This window comes from Plectrocnemia conspersa, unplaced genomic scaffold (genome assembly GCF_051122295.1).
Source record: "Plectrocnemia conspersa isolate PC_06_02 unplaced genomic scaffold, ASM5112229v1 ptg000009l, whole genome shotgun sequence".
NCBI lineage: Eukaryota > Metazoa > Arthropoda > Insecta > Trichoptera > Polycentropodidae > Plectrocnemia > Plectrocnemia conspersa.
In genome coordinates this window covers 30,498,861-30,522,638 of record NW_028277173.1, presented here as the reverse complement: position 1 = coordinate 30,522,638, position 23,778 = coordinate 30,498,861, and positions in this window count along the sequence as shown.

The following is a 23,778-nucleotide window of genomic DNA, read 5'->3' as shown; positions in this document are numbered from 1 at the left end:
TTTGGAATTTTAATTTGCATATAAAAGCAATTTTTAATTATTTTTTTTTTAATAAAAACCGAGTCTTACCATATATTGACCGAGACCTCGAACGAGCTTTTATGCGACTCTGCATATAGTTAATGCTCGTACGAGGTTTCTATTTAAGAAATAGACTTGAATTTTGAATACAAAATAGAGCTTTCGACTATACTTACGATACTATAAAAAAAAATTAAAAATTAAAAAATAAAAGTATTTTTTTTTCAAAACACGTTTAGTGTGATGAGTCGATCGACCCACCATACATACGCTCATAAGATTTTCAATATAGTTAAGGTCAGTGTGAGCTTATTTATACATATTTAAATTTCAATTTTTGTGACAGTATAGAATTCTTAAGCATCCTGTGTATGTTTGTTAGCAAAATCCATTTTGTCAATTTTTTGCAAAATGGCGACAAGTATTGAAGTTCAATCACTTATAACTCAGTAGTGTTGAATTTTGTCAAAATGGTCTCTATACATAAAATGTTTAGAAGCCTAAAGTTCATCAGAATAAAATATAAAAAATATATATTTTTGCTTGAAAACAAGCGATGTATCAGTTCGATCGTACCCCCATACTAGCCATTTTGAGACTTTCGGAAGAGTTAACGCTCTTAACTGTTTGGTTTCGAAGATAAAAATTTAAATTTTGAGTATCGCATAGAACTAACGTGCAGCCCCTATACGTTATGTTTAAAAAAAATATATAAATTTTTTTTTCAAAATAGCGGCTAATGTAAAAATTCAAAGTGTCATAACTTTGCTAAATGAAATCCTACTGAAAAATGTCTAATGCAAAAAGTGTTTGGAATTCTAATTTGCATATAAAAGCAATTTTTAATTTTTTTTTTTTTAATAAAAACCGAGTCTTACCATATATTGACCGAGACCTCGAACGAGCTTTTATGCGACTCTGCATATAGTTAATGCTCGTACGAGGTTTCTATTTAAGAAATAGACTTGAATTTTGAATACAAAATAGAGCTTTCGACTATACTTACGATACTATAAAAAAAAATTAAAAATTAAAAAATAAAAGTATTTTTTTTTCAAAACACGTTTAGTGTGATGAGTCGATCGACCCACCATACATACGCTCATAAGATTTTCAATATAGTTAAGGTCAGTGTGAGCTTATTTATACATATTTAAATTTCAATTTTTGTGACAGTATAGAATTCTTAAGCATCCTGTGTATGTTTGTTAGCAAAATCCATTTTGTCAATTTTTTGCAAAATGGCGACAAGTATTGAAGTTCAATCACTTATAACTCAGTAGTGTTGAATTTTGTCAAAAAGGTCTCTATACATAAAATGTTTAGAAGCCTAAAGTTCATCAGAATAAAATATAAAAAATATATATTTTTGCTTGAAAACAAGCGATGTATCAGTTCGATCGTACCCCCATACTAGCCATTTTGAGACTTTCGGAAGAGTTAACGCTCTTAACTGTTTGGTTTCGAAGATAAAAATTTAAATTTTGAGTATCGCATAGAACTAACGTGCAGCCCCTATACGTTATGTTTAAAAAAAATATATAAATTTTTTTTTCAAAATAGCGGCTAATGTAAAAATTCAAAGTGTCATAACTTTGCTAAATGAAATCCTACTGAAAAATGTCTAATGCAAAGAGTGTTTGGAATTTTAATTTGCATATAAAAGCAATTTTTAATTATTTTTTTTTTAATAAAAACCGAGTCTTACCATATATTGACCGAGACCTCGAACGAGCTTTTATGCGACTCTGCATATAGTTAATGCTCGTACGAGGTTTCTATTTAAGAAAAAGACTTGAATTTTTAATACAAAATAGAGCTTTCGACTATACTTACGATACTATAAAAAAAAATTAAAAATTAAAAAATAAAAGTATTTTTTTTTCAAAACACGTTTAGTGTGATGAGTCGATCGACCCACCATACATACGCTCATAAGATTTTCAATATAGTTAAGGTCAGTGTGAGCTTATTTATACATATTTAAATTTCAATTTTTGTGACAGTATAGAATTCTTAAGCATCCTGTGTATGTTTGTTAGCAAAATCCATTTTGTCAATTTTTTGCAAAATGGCGACAAGTATTGAAGTTCAATCACTTATAACTCAGTAGTGTTGAATTTTGTCAAAAAGGTCTCTATACATAAAATGTTTAGAAGCCTAAAGTTCATCAGAATAAAATATAAAAAATATATATTTTTGCTTGAAAACAAGCGATGTATCAGTTCGATCGTACCCCCATACTAGCCATTTTGAGACTTTCGGAAGAGTTAACGCTCTTAACTGTTTGGTTTCGAAGATAAAAATTTAAATTTTGAGTATCGCATAGAACTAACGTGCAGCCCCTATACGTTATGTTTAAAAAAAATATATAAATTTTTTTTTCAAAATAGCGGCTAATGTAAAAATTCAAAGTGTCATAACTTTGCTAAATGAAATCCTACTGAAAAATGTCTAATGCAAAAAGTGTTTGGAATTTTAATTTGCATATAAAAGCAATTTTTAATTATTTTTTTTTTAATAAAAACCGAGTCTTACCATATATTGACCGAGACCTCGAACGAGCTTTTATGCGACTCTGCATATAGTTAATGCTCGTACGAGGTTTCTATTTAAGAAATAGACTTGAATTTTTAATACAAAATAGAGCTTTCGACTATACTTACGATACTATAAAAAAAAATTAAAAATTAAAAAATAAAAGTATTTTTTTTTCAAAACACGTTTAGTGTGATGAATCGATCGACCCACCATACATACGCTCATAAGATTTTCAATATAGTTAAGGTCAGTGTGAGCTTATTTATACATATTTAAATTTCAATTTTTGTGACAGTATAGAATTCTTAAGCATCCTGTGTATGTTTGTTAGCAAAATCCATTTTGTCAATTTTTTGCAAAATGGCGACAAGTATTGAAGTTCAATCACTTATAACTCAGTAGTGTTGAATTTTGTCAAAAAGGTCTCTATACATAAAATGTTTAAAAGCCTAAAGTTCATCAGAATAAAATATAAAAAATATATATTTTTGCTTGAAAACAAGCGATGTATCAGTTCGATCGTACCCCCATACTAGCCATTTTGAGACTTTCGGAAGAGTTAACGCTCTTAACTGTTTGGTTTCGAAGATAAAAATTTAAATTTTGAGTATCGCATAGAACTAACGTGCAGCCCCTATACGTTATGTTTAAAAAAAATATATAAATTTTTTTTTCAAAATAGCGGCTAATGTAAAAATTCAAAGTGTCATAACTTTGCTAAATGAAATCCTACTGAAAAATGTCTAATGCAAAAAGTGTTTGGAATTCTAATTTGCATATAAAAGCAATTTTTAATTTTTTTTTTTTTAATAAAAACCGAGTCTTACCATATATTGACCGAGACCTCAAACGAGCTTTTATGCGACTCTGCATATAGTTAATGCTCGTACGAGGTTTCTATTTAAGAAATAGACTTGAATTTTGAATACAAAATAGAGCTTTCGACTATACTTACGATACTATAAAAAAAAATTAAAAATTAAAAAATAAAAGTATTTTTTTTTCAAAACACGTTTAGTGTGATGAGTCGATCGACCCACCATACATACGCTCATAAGATTTTCAATATAGTTAAGGTCAGTGTGAGCTTATTTATACATATTTAAATTTCAATTTTTGTGACAGTATAGAATTCTTAAGCATCCTGTGTATGTTTGTTAGCAAAATCCATTTTGTCAATTTTTTGCAAAATGGCGACAAGTATTGAAGTTCAATCACTTATAACTCAGTAGTGTTGAATTTTGTCAAAAAGGTCTCTATACATAAAATGTTTAGAAGCCTAAAGTTCATCAGAATAAAATATAAAAAATATATATTTTTGCTTGAAAACAAGCGATGTATCAGTTCGATCGTACCCCCATACTAGCCATTTTGAGACTTTCTGAAGAGTTAACGCTCTTAACTGTTTGGTTTCGAAGATAAAAATTTAAATTTTGAGTATCGCATAGAACTAACGTGCAGCCCCTATACGTTATGTTTAAAAAAAATATATAAATTTTTTTTTCAAAATAGCGGCTAATGTAAAAATTCAAAGTGTCATAACTTTGCTAAATGAAATCCTACTGAAAAATGTCTAATGCAAAAAGTGTTTGGAATTTTAATTTGCATATAAAAGCAATTTTTAATTATTTTTTTTTTAATAAAAACCGAGTCTTACCATATATTGACCGAGACCTCGAACGAGCTTTTATGCGACTCTGCATATAGTTAATGCTCGTACGAGGTTTCTATTTAAGAAATAGACTTGAATTTTGAATACAAAATAGAGCTTTCGACTATACTTACGATACTATAAAAAAAAATTAAAAATTAAAAAATAAAAGTATTTTTTTTTCAAAACACGTTTAGTGTGATGAGTCGATCGACCCACCATACATACGCTCATAAGATTTTCAATATAGTTAAGGTCAGTGTGAGCTTATTTATACATATTTAAATTTCAATTTTTGTGACAGTATAGAATTCTTAAGCATCCTGTGTATGTTTGTTAGCAAAATCCATTTTGTCAATTTTTTGCAAAATGGCGACAAGTATTGAAGTTCAATCACTTATAACTCAGTAGTGTTGAATTTTGTCAAAAAGGTCTCTATACATAAAATGTTTAGAAGCCTAAAGTTCATCAGAATAAAATATAAAAAATATATATTTTTGCTTGAAAACAAGCGATGTATCAGTTCGATCGTACCCCCATACTAGCCATTTTGAGACTTTCGGAAGAGTTAACGCTCTTAACTGTTTGGTTTCGAAGATAAAAATTTAAATTTTGAGTATCGCATAGAACTAACGTGCAGCCCCTATACGTTATGTTTAAAAAAAATATATAAAAATTTTATTCAAAATGGCGGCTAATGTAAAAATTCAAAGTGTCATAACTTTGCTAAATGAAATCCTACTGAAAAATGTCTAATGCAAAAAGTGTTTGGAATTTTAATTTGCATATAAAAGCAATTTTTAATTATTTTTTTTTTAATAAAAACCGAGTCTTACCATATATTGACCGAGACCTCGAACGAGCTTTTATGCGACTCTGCATATAGTTAATGCTCGTACGAGGTTTCTATTTAAGAAATAGACTTGAATTTTTAATACAAAATAGAGCTTTCGACTATACTTACGATACTATAAAAAAAAATTAAAAATTAAAAAATAAAAGTATTTTTTTTTCAAAACACGTTTAGTGTGATGAGTCGATCGACCCACCATACATACGCTCATAAGATTTTCAATATAGTTAAGGTCAGTGTGAGCTTATTTATACATATTTAAATTTCAATTTTTGTGACAGTATAGAATTCTTAAGCATCCTGTGTATGTTTGTTAGCAAAATCCATTTTGTCAATTTTTTGCAAAATGGTGACAAGTATTGAAGTTCAATCACTTATTACTCAGTAGTGTTGAATTTTGTCAAAAAGGTCTCTATACATAAAATGTTTAGAAGCCTAAAGTTCATCAGAATAAAATATAAAAAATATATATTTTTGCTTGAAAACAAGCGATGTATCAGTTCGATCGTACCCCCATACTAGCCATTTTGAGACTTTCGGAAGAGTTAACGCTCTTAACTGTTTGGTTTCGAAGATAAAAATTTAAATTTTGAGTATCGCATAGAACTAACGTGCAGCCCCTATACGTTATGTTTAAAAAAAATATATAAATTTTTTTTTCAAAATAGCGGCTAATGTAAAAATTCAAAGTGTTATAACTTTGCTTAATGAAATCCAACTGAAAAATGTCTAATGCAAAAAGTGTTTGGAATTTTAATTTGCATATAAAAGCAATTTTTAATTATTTTTTTTTTAATAAAAACCGAGTCTTACCATATATTGACCGAGACCTCGAACGAGCTTTTATGCGACTCTGCATATAGTTAATGCTTGTACGAGGTTTCTATTTAAGAAATAGACTTAAATTTTAAATACAAAATAGAGCTTTCGACTATACTTACGATACTATAAAAAAAAATTAAAAATTAAAAAATAAAAGTATTTTTTTTTCAAAACACGTTTAGTGTGATGAGTCGATCGACCCACCATACATACGCTCATAAGATTTTCAATATAGTTAAGGTTAGTGTGAGCTTATTTATACATATTTAAATTTCAATTTTAGTGACAGTATAGAATTCTTAAGCATCCTGTGTATGTTTGTTAGCAAAATCCATTTTGTCAATTTTTTGCAAAATGGCGACAAGTATTGAAGTTCAATCACTTATAACTCAGTAGTGTTGAATTTTGTCAAAAAGGTCTCTACACATAAAATGTTTAGAAGCCTAAAGTTCATCAGAATAAAATATAAAAAATATATATTTTTGCTTGAAAACAAGCGATGTATCAGTTCGATCGTACCCCCATACTAGCCATTTTAAGACTTTCGGAAGAGTTAACGCTCTTAACTGTTTGGTTTCAAAGATAAAAATTTAAATTTTAAGTATCGCATAGAACTAACGTGCAGCCCCTATACGTTATGTTTAAAAAAAATATATAAAATTTTTTTTCAAAATGGCGGCTAATGTAAAAATTCAAAGTGTCATAACTTTGCTAAATGAAATCCTACTGAAAAATGTCTAATGCAAAAAGTGTTTGGAATTTTAATTTGCATATAAAAGCAATTTTTAATTATTTTTTTTTTAATAAAAACCGAGTCTTACCATATATTGACCGAGACCTCGAACGAGCTTTTATGCGACTCTGCATATAGTTAATGCTCGTACGAGGTTTCTATTTAAGAAATAGACTTGAATTTTTAATACAAAATAGAGCTTTCGACTATACTTACGATACTATAAAAAAAAATTAAAAATTAAAAAATAAAAGTATTTTTTTTTCAAAACACGTTTAGTGTGATGAGTCGATCGACCCACCATACATACGCTCATAAGATTTTCAATATAGTTAAGGTCAGTGTGAGCTTATTTATACATATTTAAATTTTAATTTTTGTGACAGTATAGAATTCTTAAGCATCCTGTGTATGTTTGTTAGCAAAATCCATTTTGTCAATTTTTTGCAAAATGGCGACAAGTATTGAAGTTCAATCACTTATAACTCAGTAGTGTTGAATTTTGTCAAAAAGGTCTCTATACATAAAATGTTTAGAAGCCTAAAGTTCATCAGAATAAAATATAAAAAATATATATTTTTGCTTGAAAACAAGCGATGTATCAGTTCGATCGTACCCCCATACTAGCCATTTTGAGACTTTCGGAAGAGTTAAAGCTCTTATCTGTTTGGTTTCTTAGATAAAAATTTAAATTTTAAGTATCGCATAGAACTAACGTGCAGCCCCTATACGTTATGTTTAAAAAAAATATATAAAATTTTTTTTCAAAATGGCGGCTAATGTAAAAATTCAAAGTGTCATAACTTTGCTAAATGAAATCCTACTGAAAAATGTCTAATGCAAAAAGTGTTTGGAATTTTAATTTGCATATAAAAGCAATTTTTAATTATTTTTTTTTTAATAAAAACCGAGTCTTACCATATATTGACCGAGACCTCGAACGAGCTTTTATGCGACTCTGCATATAGTTAATGCTCGTACGAGGTTTCTATTTAAGAAATAGACTTGAATTTTTAATACAAAATAGAGCTACCGACTATACTTACGATACTATAAAAAAAAATTAAAAATTAAAAAATAAAAGTATTTTTTTTTCAAAACACGTTTAGTGTGATGAGTCGATCGACCCACCATACATACGCTCATAAGATTTTCAATATAGTTAAGGTCAGTGTGAGCTTATTTATACATATTTAAATTTCAATTTTTGTGACAGTATAGAATTCTTAAGCATCCTGTGTATGTTTGTTAGCAAAATCCATTTTGTCAATTTTTTGCAAAATGGCGACAAGTATTGAAGTTCAATCACTTATAACTCAGTAGTGTTGAATTTTGTCAAAAAGGTCTCTATACATAAAATGTTTAGAAGCCTAAAGTTCATCAGAATAAAATATAAAAAATATATATTTTTGCTTGAAAACAAGCGATGTATCAGTTCGATCGTACCCCCATACTAGCCATTTTGAGACTTTCGGAAGAGTTAACGCTCTTAACTGTTTGGTTTCGAAGATAAAAATTTTAATTTTGAGTATCGCATAGAACTAACGTGCAGCCCCTATACGTTATGTTTAAAAAAAATATATAAAATTTTTTTCAAAATATCGGCTAATGTAAAAATTCAAAGTGTCATAACTTTGCTTAATGAAATCCTACTAAAAAATTTCTAATGCAAAAAGTGTTTGGAATTTTAATTTGCATATAAAAGTAATTTTTAATTATTTTTTTTTTAATAAAAACCGAGTCTTACCATATATTGACCGAGACCTCGAACGAGCTTTTATGCGACTCTGCATATAGTTAATGCTCGTACGAGGTTTCTATTTAAGAAATAGACTTGAATTTTTAATACAAAATAGAGCTTTCGACTATACTTACGATACTATAAAAAAAATTAAAAATTAAAAAATAAAAGTATTTTTTTTTCAAAACACGTTTAGTGTGATGAGTCGATCGACCCACCATACATACGCTCATAAGATTTTCAATATAGTTAAGGTCAGTGTGAGCTTATTTATACATATTTAAATTTCAATTTTTGTGACAGTATAGAATTCTTAAGCATCCTGTGTATGTTTGTTAGCAAAATCCATTTTGTCAATTTTTTGCAAAATGGCGACAAGTATTGAAGTTCAATCACTTATAACTCAGTAGTGTTGAATTTTGTCAAAAAGGTCTCTATACATAAAATGTTTAGAAGCCTAAAGTTCATCAGAATAAAATATAAAAAATATATATTTTTGCTTGAAAACAAGCGATGTATCAGTTCGATCGTACCCCCATACTAGCCATTTTGAGACTTTCGGAAGAGTTAACGCTCTTAACTGTTTGGTTTCGAAGATAAAAATTTAAATTTTGAGTATCGCATAGAACTAACGTGCAGCCCCTATACGTTATGTTTAAAAAAAATATATAAATTTTTTTTTCAAAATAGCGGCTAATGTAAAAATTCAAAGTGTCATAACTTTGCTAAATGAAATCCTACTGAAAAATGTCTAATGCAAAAAGTGTTTGGAATTTTAATTTGCATATAAAAGCAATTTTTAATTATTTTTTTTTTAATAAAAACCGAGTCTTACCATATATTGACCGAGACCTCGAACGAGCTTTTATGCGACTCTGCATATAGTTAATGCTCGTACGAGGTTTCTATTTAAGAAATAGACTTGAATTTTTAATACAAAATAGAGCTTTCGACTATACTTACGATACTATAAAAAAAAATTAAAAATTAAAAAATAAAAGTATTTTTTTTTCAAAACACGTTTAGTGTGATGAGTCGATCGACCCACCATACATACGCTCATAAGATTTTCAATATAGTTAAGGTCAGTGTGAGCTTATTTATACATATTTAAATTTCAATTTTTGTGACAGTATAGAATTCTTAAGCATCCTGTGTATGTTTGTTAGCAAAATCCATTTTGTCAATTTTTTGCAAAATGGCGACAAGTATTGAAGTTCAATCACTTATAACTCAGTAGTGTTGAATTTTGTCAAAAAGGTCTCTATACATAAAATGTTTAGAAGCCTAAAGTTCATCAGAATAAAATATAAAAAATATATATTTTTGCTTGAAAACAAGCGATGTATCAGTTCGATCGTACCCCCATACTAGCCATTTTGAGACTTTCGGAAGAGTTAACGCTCTTAACTGTTTGGTTTCGAAGATAAAAATTTAAATTTTGAGTATCGCATAGAACTAACGTGCAGCCCCTATACGTTATGTTTAAAAAAATATATAAAAATTTTTTTCAAAATGGCGGCTAATGTAAAAATTCAAAGTGTCATAACTTTGCTAAATGAAATCCTACTGAAAAATGTCTAATGCAAATAGTGTTTGGAATTTTAATTTGCATATAAAAGCAATTTTTAATTATTTTTTTTTTAATAAAAACCGAGTCTTACCATATATTGACCGAGACCTCGAACGAGCTTTTATGCGACTCTGCATATAGTTAATGCTCGTACGAGGTTTCTATTTAAGAAATAGACTTGAATTTTTAATACAAAATAGAGCTTTCGACTATACTTACGATACTATAAAAAAAAATTAAAAATTAAAAAATAAAAGTATTTTTTTTTCAAAACACGTTTAGTGTGATGAGTCGATCGACCCACCATACATACGCTCATAAGATTTTCAATATAGTTAAGGTCAGTGTGAGCTTATTTATACATATTTAAATTTCAATTTTTGTGACAGTATAGAATTCTTAAGCATCCTGTGTATGTTTGTTAGCAAAATCCATTTTGTCAATTTTTTGCAAAATGGCGACAAGTATTGAAGTTCAATCACTTATAACTCAGTAGTGTTGAATTTTGTCAAAAAGGTCTCTATACATAAAATGTTTAGAAGCCTAAAGTTCATCAGAATAAAATATAAAAAATATATATTTTTGCTTGAAAACAAGCGATGTATCAGTTCGATCGTACCCCCATACTAGCCATTTTGAGACTTTCGGAAGAGTTAACGCTCTTAACTGTTTGGTTTCGAAGATAAAAATTTAAATTTTGAGTATCGCATAGAACTAACGTGCAGCCCCTATACGTTATGTTTAAAAAAAATATATAAATTTTTTTTTCAAAATAGCGGCTAATGTAAAAATTCAAAGTGTCATAACTTTGCTAAATGAAATCCTACTGAAAAATGTCTAATGCAAAAAGTGTTTGGAATTCTAATTTGCATATAAAAGCAATTTTTAATTTTTTTTTTTTTAATAAAAACCGAGTCTTACCATATATTGACCGAGACCTCGAACGAGCTTTTATGCGACTCTGCATATAGTTAATGCTCGTACGAGGTTTCTATTTAAGAAATAGACTTGAATTTTTAATACAAAATAGAGCTTTCGACTATACTTACGATACTATAAAAAAAAATTAAAAAATAAAAGTATTTTTTTTTCAAAACACGTTTAGTGTGATGAGTCGATCGACCCACCATACATACGCTCATAAGATTTTCAATATAGTTAAGGTCAGTGTGAGCTTATTTATACATATTTAAATTTCAATTTTTGTGACAGTATAGAATTCTTAAGCATCCTGTGTATGTTTGTTAGCAAAATCCATTTTGTCAATTTTTTGCAAAATGGCGACAAGTATTGAAGTTCAATCACTTATAACTCAGTAGTGTTGAATTTTGTCAAAAAGGTCTCTATACATAAAATGTTTAGAAGCCTAAAGTTCATCAGAATAAAATATAAAAAATATATATTTTTGCTTGAAAACAAGCGATGTATCAGTTCGATCGTACCCCCATACTAGCCATTTTGAGACTTTCGGAAGAGTTAACGCTCTTAACTGTTTGGTTTCGAAGATAAAAATTTAAATTTTGAGTATCGCATAGAACTAACGTGCAGCCCCTATACGTTATGTTAAAAAAAAATATATAAAATTTTTTTTCAAAATGGCGGCTAATGTAAAAATTCAAAGTGTCATAACTTTGCTAAATGAAATCCTACTGAAAAATGTCTAATGCAAAAAGTGTTTGGAATTTTAATTTGCATATAAAAGCAATTTTTAATTATTTTTTTTTTAATAAAAACCGAGTCTTACCATATATTGACCGAGACCTCGAACGAGCTTTTATGCGACTCTGCATATAGTTAATGCTCGTACGAGGTTTCTATTTAAGAAATAGACTTGAATTTTTAATACAAAATAGAGCTTTCGACTATACTTACGATACTATAAAAAAAAATTAAAAATTAAAAAATAAAAGTATTTTTTTTTCAAAACACGTTTAGTGTGATGAGTCGATCGACCCACCATACATACGCTCATAAGATTTTCAATATAGTTAAGGTCAGTGTGAGCTTATTTATACATATTTAAATTTCAATTTTTGTGACAGTATAGAATTCTTAAGCATCCTGTGTATGTTTGTTAGCAAAATCCATTTTGTCAATTTTTTGCAAAATGGCGACAAGTATTGAAGTTCAATCACTTATAACTCAGTAGTGTTGAATTTTGTCAAAAAGGTCTCTATACATAAAATGTTTAGAAGCCTAAAGTTCATCAGAATAAAATATAAAAAATATATATTTTTGCTTGAAAACAAGCGATGTATCAGTTCGATCGTACCCCCATACTAGCCATTTTGAGACTTTCGGAAGAGTTAACGCTCTTAACTGTTTGGTTTCGAAGATAAAAATTTAAATTTTGAGTATCGCATAGAACTAACGTGCAGCCCCTATACGTTATGTTTAAAAAAAATATATAAATTTTTTTTTCAAAATAGCGGCTAATGTAAAAATTCAAAGTGTCATAACTTTGCTAAATGAAATCCTACTGAAAAATGTCTAATGCAAAAAGTGTTTGGAATTCTAATTTGCATATAAAAGCAATTTTTAATTTTTTTTTTTTTAATAAAAACCGAGTCTTACCATATATTGACCGAGACCTCGAACGAGCTTTTATGCGACTCTGCATATAGTTAATGCTCGTACGAGGTTTCTATTTAAGAAATAGACTTGAATTTTTAATACAAAATAGAGCTTTCGACTATACTTACGATACTATAAAAAAAAATTAAAAATTAAAAAATAAAAGTATTTTTTTTTCAAAACACGTTTAGTGTGATGAGTCGATCGACCCACCATACATACGCTCATAAGATTTTCAATATAGTTAAGGTCAGTGTGAGCTTATTTATACATATTTAAATTTCAATTTTTGTGACAGTATAGAATTCTTAAGCATCCTGTGTATGTTTGTTAGCAAAATCCATTTTGTCAATTTTTTGCAAAATGGCGACAAGTATTGAAGTTCAATCACTTATAACTCAGTAGTGTTGAATTTTGTCAAAAAGGTCTTTATACATAAAATGTTTAGAAGCCTAAAGTTCATCAGAATAAAATATAAAAAATATATATTTTTGCTTGAAAACAAGCGATGTATCAGTTCGATCGTACCCCCATACTAGCCATTTTGAGACTTTCGGAAGAGTTAACGCTCTTAACTGTTTGGTTTCGAAGATAAAAATTTAAATTTTGAGTATCGCATAGAACTAACGTGCAGCCCCTATACGTTATGTTTAAAAAAAATATATAAAATTTTTTTGAAAATGGCGGCTAATGTAAAAATTCAAAGTGTCATAACTTTGCTAAATGAAATCCTACTGAAAAATGTCTAATGCAAAAAGTGTTTGGAATTTTAATTTGCATATAAAAGCAATTTTTAATTTTTTTTTTTTTAATAAAAACCGAGTCTTGCCATATATTGACCGAGACCTCGAACGAGCTTTTATGCGACTCTGCATATAGTTAATGCTCGTACGAGGTTTCTATTTAAGAAATAGACTTGAATTTTTAATACAAAATAGAGCTTTCGACTATACTTACGATACTATAAAAAAAAATTAAAAATTAAAAAATAAAAGTATTTTTTTTTCAAAACACGTTTAGTGTGATGAGTCGATCGACCCACCATACATACGCTCATAAGATTTTCAATATAGTTAAGGTCAGTGTGAGCTTATTTATACATATTTAAATTTCAATTTTTGTGACAGTATAGAATTCTTAAGCATCCTGTGTATGTTTGTTAGCAAAATCCATTTTGTCAATTTTTTGCAAAATGGCGACAAGTATTGAAGTTCAATCACTTATAACTCAGTAGTGTTGAATTTTGTCAAAAAGGTCTCTATACATAAAATGTTTAGAAGCCTAAAGTTCATCAGAATAAAATATAAAAAATATATATTTTTGCTTGAAAACAAGCGATGTATCAGTTCGATCGTACCCCCATACTAGCCATTTTGAGACTTTCGGAAGAGTTAACGCTCTTAACTGTTTGGTTTCGAAGATAAAAATTTAAATTTTGAGTATCGCATAGAACTAACGTGCAGCCCCTATACGTTATGTTAAAAAAAAATATATAAAATTTTTTTTCAAAATGGCGGCTAATGTAAAAATTCAAAGTGTCATAACTTTGCTAAATGAAATCCTACTGAAAAATGTCTAATGCAAAAAGTGTTTGGAATTTTAATTTGCATATAAAAGCAATTTTTAATTATTTTTTTTTTAATAAAAACCGAGTCTTACCATATATTGACCGAGACCTCGAACGAGCTTTTATGCGACTCTGCATATAGTTAATGCTCGTACGAGGTTTCTATTTAAGAAATAGACTTGAATTTTTAATACAAAATAGAGCTTTCGACTATACTTACGATACTATAAAAAAAAATTAAAAAATAAAAGTATTTTTTTTTCAAAACACGTTTAGTGTGATGAGTCGATCGACCCACCATACATACGCTCATAAGATTTTCAATATAGTTAAGGTCAGTGTGAGCTTATTTATACATATTTAAATTTCAATTTTTGTGACAGTATAGAATTCTTAAGCATCCTGTGTATGTTTGTTAGCAAAATCCATTTTGTCAATTTTTTGCAAAATGGCGACAAGTATTGAAGTTCAATCACTTATAACTCAGTAGTGTTGAATTTTGTCAAAAAGGTCTCTATACATAAAATGTTTAGAAGCCTAAAGTTCATCAGAATAAAATATAAAAAATATATATTTTTGCTTGAAAACAAGCGAAGTATCAGTTCGATCGTACCCCCATACTAGCCATTTTGAGACTTTCGGAAGAGTTAACGCTCTTAACTGTTTGGTTTCGAAGATAAAAATTTAAATTTTGAGTATCGCATAGAACTAACGTGCAGCCCCTATACGTTATGTTTAAAAAAAATATATAAAAATTTTTTTTAAAATAGCGGCTAATGTAAAAATTCAAAGTGTCATAACTTTGCTAAATAAAATCCTACTGAAAAATGTCTAATGCAAAAAGTGTTTGGAATTTTAATTTGCATATAAAAGCAATTTTTAATTTTTTTTTTTTTAATAAAAACCGAGTCTTACCATATATTGACCGAGACCTCGAACGAGCTTTTATGCGACTCTGCATATAGTTAATGCTCGTACGAGGTTTCTATTTAAGAAATAGACTTGAATTTTTAATACAAAATAGAGCTTTCGACTATACTTACGATACTATAAAAAAAAATTAAAAATTAAAAAATAAAAGTATTTTTTTTTCAAAACACGTTTAGTGTGATGAGTCGATCGACCCACCATACATACGCTCATAAGATTTTCAATATAGTTAAGGTCAGTGTGAGCTTATTTATACATATTTAAATTTCAATTTTTGTGACAGTATAGAATTCTTAAGCATCCTGTGTATGTTTGTTAGCAAAATCCATTTTGTCAATTTTTTGCAAAATGGCGACAAGTATTGAAGTTCAATCACTTATAACTCAGTAGTGTTGAATTTTGTCAAAAAGGTCTCTATACATAAAATGTTTAGAAGCCTAAAGGTCATCAGAATAAAATATAAAAAATATATATTTTTGCTTGAAAACAAGCGATGTATCAGTTCGATCGTACCCCCATACTAGCCATTTTGAGACTTTCGGAAGAGTTAACGCTCTTAACTGTTTGGTTTCGAAGATAAAAATTTAAATTTTGAGTATCGCATAGAACTAACGTGCAGCCTCTATACGTTATGTTTAAAAAAAATATATAAAATTTTTTTTCAAAATGGCGGCTAATGTAAAAATTCAAAGTGTCATAACTTTGCTAAATAAAATCCTACTTAAAAATGTCTAATGCAAAAAGTGTTTGGAATTTTAATTTGCATATAAAAGCAATTTTTAATTATTTTTTTTTTAATAAAAACCGAGTCTTACCATATATTGACCGAGACCTCGAACGAGCTTTTATGCGACTCTGCATATAGTTAATGCTCGTACGAGGTTTCTATTTAAGAAATAGACTTGAATTTTTTATACAAAATAGAGCTTTCGACTATACTTACGATACTATAAAAAAAAATTAAAAATTAAAAAATAAAAGTATTTTTTTTTCAAAACACGTTTAGTGTGATGAGTCGATCGACCCACCATACATACGCTCATAAGATTTTCAATATAGTTAAGGTCAGTGTGAGCTAATTTATACATATTTAAATTTCAATTTTTGTGACAGTATAGAATTCTTAAGCATCCTGTGTATGTTTGTTAGCAAAATCCATTTTGTCAATTTTTTGCAAAATAACGACAAGTATTGAAGTTCAATCACTTATAACTCAGTAGTGTTGAATTTTGTCAAAAAGGTCTCTATACATAAAATGTTTAGAAGCCTAAAGTTCATCAGAATAAAATATAAAAAATATATATTTTTGCTTGAAAACAAGCGATGTATCAGTTCGATCGTACCCCCATACTAGCCATTTTGAGACTTTCGGAAGAGTTAACGCTCTTAACTGTTTGTTTTCGAAGATAAAAATTTAAATTTTGAGTATCGCATAGAACTAACGTGCAGCCCCTATACGTTATGTTTAAAAAAAATATATAAAATTTTTTTTCAAAATGGCGGCTTATGTAAAAATTCAAAGTGTCATAACTTTGCTAAATGAAATCCTACTGAAAAATGTCTAATGCAAAAAGTGTTTGGAATTTTAATTTGCATATAAAAGCAATTTTTAATTTTTTTTTTTTTAATAAAAACCGAGTCTTGCCATATATTGACCGAGACCTCGAACGAGCTTTTATGCGACTCTGCATATAGTTAATGCTCGTACGAGGTTTCTATTTAAAAAATAGACTTGAATTTTTAATACAAAATAGAGCTTTCGACTATACTTACGATACTATAAAAAAAAATTAAAAATTAAAAAATAAAAGTATTTTTTTTTCAAAACACGTTTAGTGTGATGAGTCGATCGACCCACCATACATACGCTCATAAGATTTTCAATATAGTTAAGGTCAGTGTGAGCTTATTTATACATATTTAAATTTCAATTTTTGTGACAGTATAGAATTCTTAAGCATCCTGTGTATGTTTGTTAGCAAAATCCATTTTGTCAATTTTTTGCAAAATGGCGACAAGTATTGAAGTTCAATCACTTATAACTCAGTAGTGTTGAATTTTGTCAAAAAGGTCTCTATACATAAAATGCTTAGAAGCCTAAAGGTCATCAGAATAAAATATAAAAAATATATATTTTTGCTTGAAAACAAGCGATGTATCAGTTCGATCGTACCCCCATACTAGCCATTTTGAGACTTTCGGAAGAGTTAACGCTCTTAACTGTTTGGTTTCGAAGATAAAAATTTAAATTTTGAGTATCGCATAGAACTAACGTGCAGCCTCTATACGTTATGTTTAAAAAAAATATATAAAATTTTTTTTCAAAATGGCGGCTAATGTAAAAATTCAAAGTGTCATAACTTTGCTAAATAAAATCCTACTTAAAAATGTCTAATGCAAAAAGTGTTTGGAATTTTAATTTGCATATAAAAGCAATTTTTAATTATTTTTTTTTAATAAAAACCGAGTCTTACCATATATTGACCGAGACCTCGAACGAGCTTTTATGCGACTCTGCATATAGTTAATGCTCGTACGAGGTTTCTATTTAAGAAATAGACTTGAATTTTTTATACAAAATAGAGCTTTCGACTATACTTACGATACTATAAAAAAAAATTAAAAATTAAAAAATAAAAGTATTTTTTTTTCAAAACACGTTTAGTGTGATGAGTCGATCGACCCACCATACATACGCTCATAAGATTTTCAATATAGTTAAGGTCAGTGTGAGCTAATTTATACATATTTAAATTTCAATTTTTGTGACAGTATAGAATTCTTAAGCATCCTGTGTATGTTTGTTAGCAAAATCCATTTTGTCAATTTTTTGCAAAATAACGACAAGTATTGAAGTTCAATCACTTATAACTCAGTAGTGTTGAATTTTGTCAAAAAGGTCTCTATACATAAAATGTTTAGAAGCCTAAAGTTCATCAGAATAAAATATAAAAAATATATATTTTTGCTTGAAAACAAGCGATGTATCAGTTCGATCGTACCCCCATACTAGCCATTTTGAGACTTTCGGAAGAGTTAACGCTCTTAACTGTTTGTTTTCGAAGATAAAAATTTAAATTTTGAGTATCGCATAGAACTAACGTGCAGCCCCTATACGTTATGTTTAAAAAAAATATATAAAATTTTTTTTCAAAATGGCGGCTTATGTAAAAATTCAAAGTGTCATAACTTTGCTAAATGAAATCCTACTGAAAAATGTCTAATGCAAAAAGTGTTTGGAATTTTAATTTGCATATAAAAGCAATTTTTAATTTTTTTTTTTTTAATAAAAACCGAGTCTTGCCATATATTGACCGAGACCTCGAACGAGCTTTTATGCGACTCTGCATATAGTTAATGCTCGTACGAGGTTTCTATTTAAAAAATAGACTTGAATTTTTAATACAAAATAGAGCTTTCGACTATACTTACGATACTATAAAAAAAAATTAAAAATTAAAAAATAAAAGTATTTTTTTTTCAAAACACGTTTAGTGTGATGAGTCGATCGACCCACCATACATACGCTCATAAGATTTTCAATATAGTTAAGGTCAGTGTGAGCTTATTTATACATATTTAAATTTCAATTTTTGTGACAGTATAGAATTCTTAAGCATCCTGTGTATGTTTGTTAGCAAAATCCATTTTGTCAATTTTTTGCAAAATGGCGACAAGTATTGAAGTTCAATCACTTATAACTCAGTAGTGTTGAATTTTGTCAAAAAGGTCTCTATACATAAAATGTTTAGAAGCCTAAAGTTCATCAGAATAAAATATAAAAAATATATATTTTTGCTTGAAAACAAGCGATGTATCAGTTCGATCGTACCCCCATACTAGCCATTTTGAGACTTTCGGAAGAGTTAACGCTCTTAACTGTTTGGTTTCGAAGATAAAAATTTAAATTTTGAGTATCGCATAGAACTAACGTGCAGCCCCTATACGTTATGTTTAAAAAAAATATATAAAATTTTTTTTCAAAATGGCGGCTAATGTAAAAATTCAAAGTGTCATAACTTTGCTAAATAAAATCCTACTGAAAAATGTCTAATGCAAAAAGTGTTTGGAATTTTAATTTGCATATAAAAGCAATTTTTAATTATTTTTTTTTTAATAAAAACCGAGTCTTACCATATATTGACCGAGACCTCGAACGAGCTTTTATGCGACTCTGCATATAGTTAATGCTCGTACGAGGTTTCTATTTAAGAAATAGACTTGAATTTTTAATACAAAATAGAGCTTTCGACTATACTTACGATACTATAAAAAAAAATTAAAAATTAAAAAATAAAAGTATTTTTTTTTCAAAACACGTTTAGTGTGATGAGTCGATCGACCCACCATACATACGCTCATAAGATTTTCAATATAGTTAAGGTCAGTGTGAGCTTATTTATACATATTTAAATTTCAATTTTTGTGACAGTATAGAATTCTTAAGCATCCTGTGTATGTTTGTTAGCAAAATCCATTTTGTCAATTTTTTGCAAAATGGCGACAAGTATTGAAGTTCAATCACTTATAACTCAGTAGTGTTAAATTTTGTCAAAAAGGTCTCTTTACATAAAATGTTTAGAAGCCTAAAGTTCATCAGAATAAAATATAAAAAATATATATTTTTGCTTGAAAACAAGCGATGTATCAGTTCGATCGTACCCCCATACTAGCCATTTTGAGACTTTCGGAAGAGTTAACGCTCTTAACTGTTTGGTTTCGAAGATAAAAATTTAAATTTTAAGTATCGCATAGAACTAACGTGCAGCCCCTATACGTTATGTTTAAAAAAAATATATAAATTTTTTTTTTAAAATGGCGGCTAATGTAAAAATTCAAAGTGTCATAACTTTGCTAAATGAAATCCTACTGAAAAATGTCTAATGCAAAAAGTGTTTGGAATTTTAATTTGCATATAAAAGCAATTTTTAATTATTTTTTTTTTAATAAAAACCGAGTCTTACCATATATTGACCGAGACCTCGAACGAGCTTTTATGCGACTCTGCATATAGTTAATGCTCGTACGAGGTTTCTATTTAAGAAATAGACTTGAATTTTTTAAACAAAATAGAGCTTTCGACTATACTTACGATACTATAAAAAAAAATTAAAAATTAAAAAATAAAAGTATTTTTTTTTCAAAACACGTTTAGTGTGATGAGTCGATCGACCCACCATACATACGCTCATAAGATTTTCAATATAGTTAAGGTCAGTGTGAGCTTATTTATACATATTTAAATTTCAATTTTTGTGACAGTATAGAATTCTTAAGCATCCTGTGTATGTTTGTTAGCAAAATCCATTTTGTCAATTTTTTGCAAAATGGCGACAAGTATTGAAGTTCAATCACTTATAACTCAGTAGTGTTGAATTTTGTCAAAAAGGTCTCTACACATAAAATGTTTAGAAGCCTAAAGTTCATCAGAATAAAATATAAAAAATATATATTTTTGCTTGAAAACAAGCGATGTATCAGTTCGATCGTACCCCCATACTAGCCATTTTGAGACTTTCGGAAGAGTTAACGCTCTTAACTGTTTGGTTTCGAAGATAAAAATTTAAATTTTGAGTATCGCATAGAACTAACGTGCAGCCCCTATACGTTATGTTTAAAAAAAATATATAAAATTTTTTTTCAAAATGGCGGCTAATGTAAAAATTCAAAGTGTCATAACTTTGCTAAATGAAATCCTACTAAAAAATGTCTAATGCAAAAAGTGTTTGGAATTTTAATTTGCATATAAAAGCAATTTTTAATTATTTTTTTTTTAATAAAAACCGAGTCTTACCATATATTGACCGAGACCTCGAACGAGCTTTTATGCGACTCTGCATATAGTTAATGCTCGTACGAGGTTTCTATTTGAGAAATAGACTTGAATTTTGAATACAAAATAGAGCTTTCGACTATACTTACGATACTATAAAAAAAATTAAAAATTAAAAAATAAAAGTATTTTTTTTTCAAAACACGTTTAGTGTGATGAGTCGATCGACCCACCATACATACGCTCATAAGATTTTCAATATAGTTAAGGTCAGTGTGAGCTTATTTATACATATTTAAATTTCAATTTTTGTGACAGTATAGAATTCTTAAGCATCCTGTGTATGTTTGTTAGCAAAATCCATTTTGTCAATTTTTTGCAAAATGGCGACAAGTATTGAAGTTCAATCACTTATAACTCAGTAGTGTTGAATTTTGTCAAAAAGGTCTCTATACATAAAATGTTTAGAAGCCTAAAGTTCATCAGAATAAAATATAAAAAATATATATTTTTGCTTGAAAACAAGCGATGTATCAGTTCGATCGTACCCCCATACTAGCCATTTTGAGACTTTCGGAAGAGTTAACGCTCTTAACTGTTTGGTTTCGAAGATAAAAATTTAAATTTTGAGTATCGCATAGAACTAACGTGCAGCCTCTATACGTTATGTTTAAAAAAAATATATAAAATTTTTTTTCAAAATGGCGGCTAATGTAAAAATTCAAAGTGTCATAACTTTGCTAAATGAAATCCTACTGAAAAATGTCTAATGCAAAAAGTGTTTGGAATTTTAATTTGCATATAAAAGCAATTTTTAATTATTTTTTTTAATAAAAACCGAGTCTTACCATATATTGACCGAGACCTCGAACGAGCTTTTATGCGACTCTGCATATAGTTAATGCTCGTACGAGGTTTCTATTTAAGAAATAGACTTGAATTTTTAATACAAAATAGAGCTTTCGACTATACTTACGATACTATAAAAAAAAATTAAAAATTAAAAAATAAAAGTATTTTTTTTTCAAAACACGTTTAGTGTGATGAGTCGATCGACCCACCATACATACGCTCATAAGATTTTCAATATAGTTAAGGTCAGTGTGAGCTTATTTATACATATTTAAATTTCAATTTTTGTGACAGTATAGAATTCTTAAGCATCCTGTGTATGTTTGTTAGCAAAATCCATTTTGTCAATTTTTTGCAAAATGGCGACAAGTATTGAAGTTCAATCACTTATAACTCAGTAGTGTTGTATTTTGTCAAAAAGGTCTCTATACATAAAATGTTTAGAAGCCTAAAGTTCATCAGAATAAAATATAAAAAATATATATTTTTGCTTGAAAACAAGCGATGTATCAGTTCGATCGTACCCCCATACTAGCCATTTTGAGACTTTCGGAAGAGTTAACGCTCTTAACTGTTTGGTTTCGAAGATAAAAATTTAAATTTTGAGTATCGCATAGAACTAACGTGCAGCCCCTATACGTTATGTTTAAAAAAAATATATAAAATTTTTTTTCAAAATGGCGGCTAATGTAAAAATTCAAAGTGTCATAACTTTGCTAAATGAAATCCTACTGAAAAATGTCTAATGCAAAAAGTGTTTGGAATTTTAATTTGCATATAAAAGCAATTTTTAATTATTTTTTTTTTAATAAAAACCGAGTCTTACCATATATTGACCGAGACCTCGAACGAGCTTTTATGCGACTCTGCATATAGTTAATGCTCGTACGAGGTTTCTATTTAAGAAATAGACTTGAATTTTTAATACAAAATAGAGCTTTCGACTATACTTACGATACTATAAAAAAAAATTAAAAATTAAAAAATAAAAGTATTTTTTTTTCAAAACACGTTTAGTGTGATGAGTCGATCGACCCACCATACATACGCTCATAAGATTTTCAATATAGTTAAGGTCAGTGTGAGCTTATTTATACATATTTAAATTTCAATTTTTGTGACAGTATAGAATTCTTAAGCATCCTGTGTATGTTTGTTAGCAAAATCCATTTTGTCAATTTTTTGCAAAATGGCGACAAGTATTGAAGTTCAATCACTTATAACTCAGTAGTGTTGAATTTTGTCAAAAAGGTCTCTATACATAAAATGTTTAGAAGCCTAAAGTTCATCAGAATAAAATATAAAAAATATATATTTTTGCTTGAAAACAAGCGATGTATCAGTTCGATCGTACCCCCATACTAGCCATTTTGAGACTTTCGGAAGAGTTAACGCTCTTAACTGTTTGGTTTCGAAGATAAAAATTTAAATTTTGAGTATCGCATAGAACTAACGTGCAGCCCCTATACGTTATGTTTAAAAAAAATATATAAATTTTTTTTTCAAAATAGCGGCTAATGTAAAAATTCAAAGTGTCATAACTTTGCTAAATGAAATCCTATCGAAAAATGTCTAATGCAAAAAGTGTTTGGAATTTTAATTTGCATATAAAAGCAATTTTTAATTATTTTTTTTTTAATAAAAACCGAGTCTTACCATATATTGACCGAGACCTCGAACGAGCTTTTATGCGACTCTGCATATAGTTAATGCTCGTACGAGGTTTCTATTTAAGAAATAGACTTGAATTTTGAATACAAAATAGAGCTTTCGACTATACTTACGATACTATAAAAAAAAATTAAAAATTAAAAAATAAAAGTATTTTTTTTTCAAAACACGTTTAGTGTGATGAGTCGATCGACCCACCATACATACGCTCATAAGATTTTCAATATAGTTAAGGTCAGTGTGAGCTTATTTATACATATTTAAATTTCAATTTTTGTGACAGTATAGAATTCTTAAGCATCCTGTGTATGTTTGTTAGCAAAATCCATTTTGTCAATTTTTTGCAAAATGGCGACAAGTATTGAAGTTCAATCACTTATAACTCAGTAGTGTTAAATTTTGTCAAAAAGGTCTCTATACATAAAATGTTTAGAAGCCTAAAGTTCATCAGAATAAAATATAAAAAATATATATTT